The sequence below is a fragment of the Heptranchias perlo genome, chromosome 23 (assembly GCF_035084215.1).
Source record: "Heptranchias perlo isolate sHepPer1 chromosome 23, sHepPer1.hap1, whole genome shotgun sequence".
NCBI classification, from domain to species: domain Eukaryota; kingdom Metazoa; phylum Chordata; class Chondrichthyes; order Hexanchiformes; family Hexanchidae; genus Heptranchias; species Heptranchias perlo.
The window spans coordinates 3,090,442-3,099,597 of record NC_090347.1 but is presented as its reverse complement, the minus strand read 5'-3'; positions in this window follow the sequence as shown (position 1 = coordinate 3,099,597).

Here is a 9,156-nt window from a genome sequence, read left to right as displayed (position 1 = left end):
TTCCTTCACTATTTTCCTTTATGCTACCTGCCATTCTTTCTTCCTCTTAGTTCCGAGCCTCCTTGATCTTTTAATGCCAGGTTGATTTGGTGTAATCTGTAGCCTTGTGTCTAACTATTTGATGGGGACTGTGCAGTTTCACTGGTCTCCTTGCAAAGCTGGGTCCTGAGATCACAAACTCCTTCACCTCTAACACCCAACTTTGCATGCTAGCCCTGGTGAGGCCTGGAAGGGACGAAGTCTGATTGACTCAATCTTTACAAGTGCCAGAGAGAGGAAACTTCCAATCCATCAGTCCGGGCTGGATTAAATCCCAGATCCTGGAGATACGTCGAGGCTACAGCACAGAAACAGGCCATTCGGCCCAAATGGTCCATGCTGGTGTTTATACTCCACACGAGCCTCCTCTCTCCATACTTCATCTACCTCTATCAGCATATCCTTCTATTCCTTTCTCCCTCATGTGTTTATCTAGCTTCCCCTTAAATGCATCCATGCTTTTTTCCTCAACCACTCCTTGTGTTGGTGCGTTCCACATTCTCACCACTCTCTGGGTAAAGACGTTTCTCCTGAATTCCCTCTTGGATTTATTAGTGAGTATTTTACATTTATGACCTCTAGTTCTGGTCTCCCCAACAAGTGCAAACATTTTCTCTCCCTCTACCCTATCAAACCCTTTCATTATCTTACAGGACTCTACGCAGTCACCCCTCAGCCTTCTCTTTTCTAGAGAAAAGAGCCCCAGCCTGATCAGCCTTTCCTGATAAGTATATCCTCTCAGATCCGGTATCATCCTTGTGAATCTTTTTTGCACCTTCTCCAGTGCCTCTATATCCTTTCTATAATATGGAGACCGGAACTGTTCACAGTACTCCAAGTGTGGTCTAACCAAGGTTCAATACAAGTTTAACATAACGTCTCTGCTTTTCAATCACATCCCCCTAGAATAGAGTCTCTCACCCTCTAGAGGTGAGAGGACTACACTTTCTCACACAGACTGCCGACATTATATTATTCAGCGCAATTGATGGGAGAGAGTAATTCAGCCTCTGGAGTGGGGAGCAAATCACTCTCACAGTTTGTGATGTCAGATCCTCCTGATTAAATTACAGTTCTATGCTTCCCTCCTGGATTATTGTGTACACCACGTTGCTGCTTTAAATCTACAGAGGCAGTTTTTAAAACAGGACTGCAGCTGAATTCCAATCAGCCCACAATTATTCTGTCAAGGACATTTTTGCTTAGAACTAGATTTCTATAAACTGCACGTAAAACAGACAATTTGAAAATCTTTGTACCGTGCCTTGCTTAATCATTTAATCAGCAATTCAATCTAAACATACAAAGTGCTTCTCTTTTCCTCCAGCTTTCTCCTCTCTCCACAGACACTGACTCTCACTGGGGTACAGTTCCACAGACACTGACTCTCACTGGGGTACAGTCCCACAGACACTGACTCTCACTGGGGTACAGTCCCACAGACACTGACTCTCACTGGGGTACAGTCCCACAGACACTGACTCTCACTGGGGTACAGTTCCACAGACACTGACTCTCACTGGGGTACAGTCCCACAGACACTGACTCTCACTGGGGGACAGTCCCACAGGCACTGACTCTCACTGGGGTACAGTCCCACAGACACTGACTCTCACTGGGGTACAGTCCCACAGACACTGACTCTCACTGGGGTACAGTCCCACAGACACTGACTCTCACTGGGGTACAGTCCCACAGACACTGACTCTCACTGGGGTACAGTCCCACAGACACTGACTCTCACTGGGGTACAGTTCCACAGACACTGACTCTCACTGGGGTACAGTTCCACAGGCACTGACTCTCACTGGGGGACAGTCCCACAGGCACTGACTCTCACTGGGGTACAGTCCCACAGACACTGACTCTCACTGGGGTACAGTCCCACAGACACTGACTCTCACTGGGGTACAGTCCCACAGACACTGACTCTCACTGGGGTACAGTCCCACAGACACTGACTCTCACTGGGGTACAGTCCCACAGGCACTGACTCTCACTGGGGTACAGTCCCACAGACACTGACTCTCACTGGGGTACAGTCCCACAGACACTGACTCTCACTGGGGTACAGTCCCACAGACACTGACTCTCACTGGGGTCCAGTCCCACAGACACTGACTCTCACTGGGGTACAGTCCCACAGACACTGACTCTCACTGGGGTCCAGTCCCACAGACACTGACTCTCACTGGGGTCCAGTCCCACAGACACTGACTCTCACTGGGTTACAGTTCCACAGACACTGACTCTCACTGGGTTACAGTTCCACAGACACTGACTCTCTCTACGGTACAGTCCCACAGGCACTGACTCTCACTCGGGTACAGTTCCACAGACACTGATTCTCACTGGGGTACAGTCCCACAGACACTGACTCTCACTGGGGTACAGTCCCACAGACACTGACTCTCACTGGGGGAAAGTTCCACAGACACTGACTCTCACTGGGGGACAGTCCCACAGACACTGACTCTCACTGGGGTACAGTCCCACAGACACTGACTCTCACTGAGGTACAGTCCCACAGACACTGACTCTCATTGGGGTACAGTCCCACAGACACTGACTCTCACTGGGGTACAGTTCCACAGACACTGACTCTCACTGGGGGAAAGTTCCACAGACACTGACTCTCACTGGGGTGCAGTCCCACAGACACTGACTCTCACTGGGGGAAAGTTCCACAGACACTGACTCTCACTGGGGTACAGTCCCACAGACACTGACTCTCACTGGGGGAAAGTTCCACAGACACTGACTCTCACTGGGGTACAGTGTGTGGTAGTGGGAGGATTCACAGGCTGATTAACAGTTTGACAGGCCGCGACATCAACGCTCCACCCATGGCTGTTCGGGGGGTTCGTCGTATAAGGCGGGTGGGATGCTGGACCAATATTTATCCCTCAACCAACATCACTAAAAGGAGATTGTCTGGTAATTATCACATTGCTGTTTGTGGGATCTTGCTGTGCACAAATTGACTGCTGCGTTTCCTACATTACAACATTACACTTCAAAATTCTTCATCGTAAAGCGCTTTTGCAAGTCCTGAGGTCATGAAAGGCGCTATATAAATGCAAATTGTTTTCCCATTACATCCTTCTGCACTTCACCGAGTCCTGAGGACATTGAAGCTCAGTGCTTGGGAAGGGAGCCAGGAGGAAGGGAATGACTGACAAGGAGCAGTCATTGAACCTGACAACGTGTAAAGCAAGTGAATTAACACACACAACGGATATGACAAGATGCTGTCGCACCCGGAATTAATGACTGCGCCTATTGATAATTCAACTCCTCTACACATTGTGAATCATTCGCCTCTCAATGACGTTACATAATGCTGACGGTGCCAGCAATTGAAAGAGAAGGAGACCCTCGAGAGGGGAGGGAGGTACTTTCAGTACAAAGTACTCCCCCAACGTGTACTGTTTAAAAATAAATGCAAGTGTCTCTCATCTTGCAGGTAACATCTTTGATTTCTTACAATGGTATCAGTTGAGCGATGCCCGGCTGGGACAAAGTCCCCTTCAATCAGGTGCCTCGACATCGGTGCACAGGCTGAACGGAAGAACTAACTTTTGGGCCAATGAATGGAGCATGCGAAATCAACATTAAGGCACATTGTTGGGGCAATGTAGAGGGAGCTTTACTCTGTATCTAACCCGTGCTGTACCTGCCCTGGGAGTGTTTGATGGGACAGTGTAGAGGGAGCTTTACTCTGTATCTAACCCGTGCTGTACCTGCCCTGGGAGTGTTTGATGGGACAGTGTAGAGGGAGCTTTACTCTGTATCTAACCCGTGCTGTACTTGCCCTGGGAGTGTTTGATGGGACAGTGTAGAGGGAGCTTTACTCTGTATCTAACCCGTGCTGTACCTGCCCTGGGAGTGTTTGATGGGACAGTGTAGAGGGAGCTTTACTCTCTATCTAACCCGTGCTGTACCTGCCCTGGGAGTGTTTGATGGGACAGTGTAGAGGGAGCTTTACTCTGTATCTAACCCATGCTGTACCTGCCCTGGGAGTGTTTGATGGGACAGTGTAGAGGGAGCTTTACTCTGTATCTAACCCGTGCTGTACCTGCCCTGGGAGTGTTTGATGGGACAGTGTAGAGGGAGCTTTACTCTGTATCTAACCCGTGCTGTACCTGCCCTGGGAGTGTTTGATGGGACAGTGTAGAGGGAGCTTTACTCTGTATCTAACCCATGCTGTACCTGCCCTGGGAGTGTTTGATGGGACAGTGTAGAGGGAGCTTTACTCTGTATCTAACCCATGCTGTACCTGCCCTGGGAGTGTTTGATGGGACAGTGTAGAGGGAGCTTTACTCAGTATCTAACCCATGCTGTACCTGCCCTGGGAGTGTTTGATGGGACAGTGTAGAGGGAGCTTTACTCCGTATCTAACCCATGCTGTACCTGCCCTGGGAGTGTTTGATGGGACAGTGTAGAGGGAGCTTTACTCTGTATCTAACCCATGCTGTACCTGCCCTGGGAGTGTTTGATGGGACAGTGTAGAGGGAGCTTTACTCTGTATCTAACCCGTGCCATACCTGCCCTGGGAGTGTTTGATGGGACAGTGTAGAGGGAGCTTTACTCTGTATCTAACCCGTGCAGTCCCTGCCCTGGGAGTGTTTGATGGAACAGTGTAGAGGGAGCTTTACTCCGGATCTAACCCGTGCTGTCCCTGCCCTGGGAGTGTTTGATGGGACAGTGTAGAGGGAGCTTTACTCTTTATCTAACCCGTGCTGTACCTGCCCTGGGAGGGTTTGATGGGACAGTGTAGAGGGAGCTTTATTCTGTATCTAACCCGTGCTGTACCTGCCCTGGGAGTGTTTGATGGGACAGTGTAGAGGGAGCTTTACTCTGTATCTAACCCGTGCTGTACCTGCCCTGGGAGTGTTTGATGGGACAGTGTAGAGGGAGCTTTACTCTGTATCTAACCTGTGCTGTACCTGCCCTGGGAGTGTTTGATGGGACAGTGTAGAGGGAGCTTTACTCTGTATCTAACCTGTGCTGTACCTGCCCTGGGAGTGTTTGATGGGACAGTGTAGAGGGAGCTTTACTCTGGATCTAACCTGTGCTGTACCTGCCCTGGGAGTGTTTGATGGGACAGTGTAGAGGGAGCTTTACTCTGGATCTAACCTGTGCTGTACCTGCCCTGGGAGTGTTTGATGGGACAGTGTAGAGGGAGCTTTACTCTGGATCTAACCTGTGCTGTACCTGCCCTGGGAGTGTTTGATGGGACAGTGTAGAGGGAGCTTTACTCTGGATCTAACCTGTGCTGTACCTGCCCTGGGAGTGTTTGATGGGACAGTGTAGAGGGAGCTTTACTCTGGATCTAACCTGTGCTGTACCTGCCCTGGGAGTGTTTGATGGGACAGTGTAGAGGGAGCTTTACTCTGGATCTAACCTGTGCTGTACCTGCCCTGGGAGTGTTTGATGGGACAGTGTGGAGGGAGCTTTACTCTATTAGTAACCCGTGCTGTCGAACAGGGAATAGTTGAGCAAGGAGCTACACATTTCCCATGCCTCATGTTCGTCAGTAGAAAAAACACACTTAAAAATCAATCACAAAAGTTAATAGAACAAGATAAGGAGCCTAATGCACGAATGAACAGCTCTGGGGAAAGGATCTGGGAATTCTCAGTAACTGTCAAAGACATTATAATAGAGTGGGCCTCAGGTTCCACAGTCCCTCAGCCTACTGGACTCCTCCATCAGTTATATTTCCTTTCCAATCATCTCCGCTATGTACCAGCCTTCGACTCAGTCCTAAAGAGCATCATGTTCACTCTGCCCATTTCAATTCCAAGGGAAATCCAGGCTCGAATCCGTGGGAAGCACTAGTATCCTGGTGACATTCCCGACAATGCCAAATCAGAGAGCAGGAACCCACACTCCACTCCAGCAAAACAAATATATTCTTCCCGGAGTGTGCAAGGGGCCGGAGCGTGCAAGGGGCCGGAGCGTGCAAGGGGCCGGAGCGTGCAAGGGGCCGGAGCGTGCAAGGGGCCGGAGCGTGCAAGGGGCCGGAGCGTGCAAGGGCCGAGGTGTTTCCACAACACCCGGCTAATTATAATCCCTCCGAAGAGAAATCCTAATGCATTATTAAAGCTCATATTTTATTCTTCAATCCCCTGGGGCACTGACCCTTGTTGTTCCATAGGCACTGAGCACCCTCCACTACCTCACGCAGAGGGATACTCATCAGGTGTGAGCCTTCACAGTGAATGTTGACCAGTTACTATGTTCTATATTGTGTCCTGCGCTCTCCCTGGTGTTCAACGCTCTCCCTGGTGTTCAACGCTCTCCCTGGTGTTCTACGCTCTCCTTTGTATTCTAAGCTCTCCCTGGTGTTCTACGCTCTCCCTGGTGTTCTACGCTCTCCCTGGTGTTCTGCGCTCTCCCTGGTGTTCTGCGCTCTCCCTGGTGTTCTGCGCTCTCCCTGGTGTTCTGCGCTCTCCCTGGTGTTCTGCGCTCTCCCTGGTGTTCTGCGCTCTCCCTGGTGTTCTGCGCTCTCCCTGGTGTTCTGCGCTCTCCCTGGTGTTCTGCGCTCTCCCTGGTGTTCTGCGCTCTCCCTGGTGTTCTGCGCTCTCCCTGGTGTTCTGCGCTCTCCCTGGTGTTCTGCGCTCTCCCTGGTGTTCTGCGCTCTCCCTGGTGTTCTGCGCTCTCCCTGGTGTTCTACGCTCTCCCTGGTGTTCTGCGCTCTCCCTGGTGGTCTGCGCTCTCCCTTGTGTTCTGCGCTCTCCCTGGTGTTCTGCGCTCTCCCTGGTGTTCTGAGCTCTCCCTGGTGTTCTACGCTCTCCCTGGTGTTCTGCGCTCTCCCTGGTGTTCTGAACTCACCCTGGTGTTCTGCGCTCTCCCTCGTGTTCTACGATCTCCCTGGTGTTCTGCGCTCTCCCTGGTGTTCTGCGCTCTTCCTCGTGTTCTAAACTCTCCCTGGTGATCTACGCTCTCCCTCGTGTTCTACGCTCTCCCTGGTGTTCTACGCTCTCCCTCGTGTTCTACGCTCTCCCTGGTGTTCTACGCTCTCCCTGGTGTTCTACGCTCTCCCTCGTGTTCTACGATCTCCCTGGTGTTCTGCGCTCTCCCTGGTGTTCTGCGCTCTCCCTGGTGTTCTACGCTCTCCCTGGTGTTCTGCGCACTACCTGGTGTTCTAAACTCTCCCTCGTGTTCTACGCTCTCCCTGGTGTTCTACGCTCTCCCTGGTGTTCTACGCTCTCCCTGGTGTTCTGCGCTCTCCCTGGTGTTCTAAACTCTCCCTCGTGTTCTACGCTCTCCCTGGTGTTCTACGCTCTCCCTGGTGTTCTACACTCTCCCTGGTGTTCTGCGCTCTCCCTGGTGTTCTGCGCTCTCCCTCGTGTTCTAAACTCTCCCTGGTGTTCTACGCTCTCCCTCGTGTTCTGCGCTCTCCCTCGTGTTCTGCGCTCTCCCTCGTGTTCTGCGCTCTCCCTCGTGTTCTAAACTCTCCCTCGTGTTCTGCGCTCTCCCTCGTGTTCTGCGCTCTCCCTGGTGTTCTAAACTCTCCCTGGTGTTCTACACTCTCCCTGGTGTTCTACACTCTCCCTGGTGTTCTGCGCTCTCCCTGGTGTTCTGAACTCACCCTGGCGTTCTACGCTCTCCCTCGTGTTCTACGCTCTCCCTCAACTCTCCCTGGTGTTCTGCGCTCTCCCTGGTGTTCTACGCTCTCCCTGGTGTTCTACACTCTCCCTGGTGTTCTACACTCTCCCTGGTGTTCTGCCCTCTCCCTGGTGTTCTACACTCTCCCTGGTGTTCTGCGCTCTCCCTCGTGTTCTACGCTCCCCCTCGTGTTCTACGCTCTCCCTCGTGTTCTACGCTCTCCCTCGTGTTCTACGCTCTCCCTGGTGTTCTACGCTCCCCCTGGTGTTCTACACTCTCCCTGGTGTTCTACACTCTCCCTGGTGTTCTACGCTCTCCCTGGTGTTCTACGCTCTCCCTGGTGTTCTACGCTCTCCCTGGTGTTCTACGCTCTCCCTGGTGTTCTGCGCTCTCCCTCGTGTTCTGCGCTCTCCCTGGTGTTCTGCGCTCTCCCTGGTGTTCTAAACTCTCCCTGGTGTTCTGCCCTGTCCCTGGTGTTCTGCGCTCTCCCTGGTGTTCTGCGCTCTCCCTGGTGTTCTAAACTCTCCCTGGTGTTCTACACTCTCCCTGGTGTTCTACACTCTCCCTGGTGTTCTGCGCTCTCCCTGGTGTTCTGAACTCACCCTGGCGTTCTACGCTCTCCCTCGTGTTCTACGCTCTCCCTCAACTCTCCCTGGTGTTCTGCGCTCTCCCTGGTGTTCTACGCTCTCCCTGGTGTTCTACACTCTCCCTGGTGTTCTACACTCTCCCTGGTGTTCTGCCCTCTCCCTGGTGTTCTACACTCTCCCTGGTGTTCTGCGCTCTCCCTCGTGTTCTACGCTCCCCCTCGTGTTCTACGCTCTCCCTCGTGTTCTACGCTCTCCCTCGTGTTCTACGCTCTCCCTGGTGTTCTACGCTCCCCCTGGTGTTCTACACTCTCCCTGGTGTTCTACACTCTCCCTGGTGTTCTACGCTCTCCCTGGTGTTCTACGCTCTCCCTGGTGTTCTACGCTCTCCCTGGTGTTCTACGCTCTCCCTGGTGTTCTACGCTCTCCCTGGTGTTCTGCGCTCTCCCTCGTGTTCTGCGCTCTCCCTGGTGTTCTGCGCTCTCCCTGGTGTTCTAAACTCTCCCTGGTGGTCTGCGCTCTCCCTTGTGTTCTGCGCTCTCCCTGGTGTTCTACACTCTCCCTGGTGTTCTGCGCTCTCCCTGGTGTTCTAAACTCTCCCTGGTGTTCTGCGCACTCCCTGGTGTTCTGCGCACTCCCTGGTGTTCTGCGCTCTCCCTGGTGTTCTGCGCTCTCCCTGGTGTTCTGCGCTCTCCCTGGTGTTCTGCGCTCTCCCTGGTGTTCTAAACTCTCCCTGGTGTTCTAAGCTCTCCGTGGTGTTCTGCGCTCTCCCTGGTGTTCTAAACTCTCCCTGGTGTTCTGCGCTCTCCCTGGTGTTCTGCGCTCTCCCTGGTGTTCTGCGCTCTCCCTGGTGTTCTGCGCTCTCCCTGGTGTTCTGCGCTCTCCCTGGTGTTCTGCGCTCTCCCTGGTGTTCTGC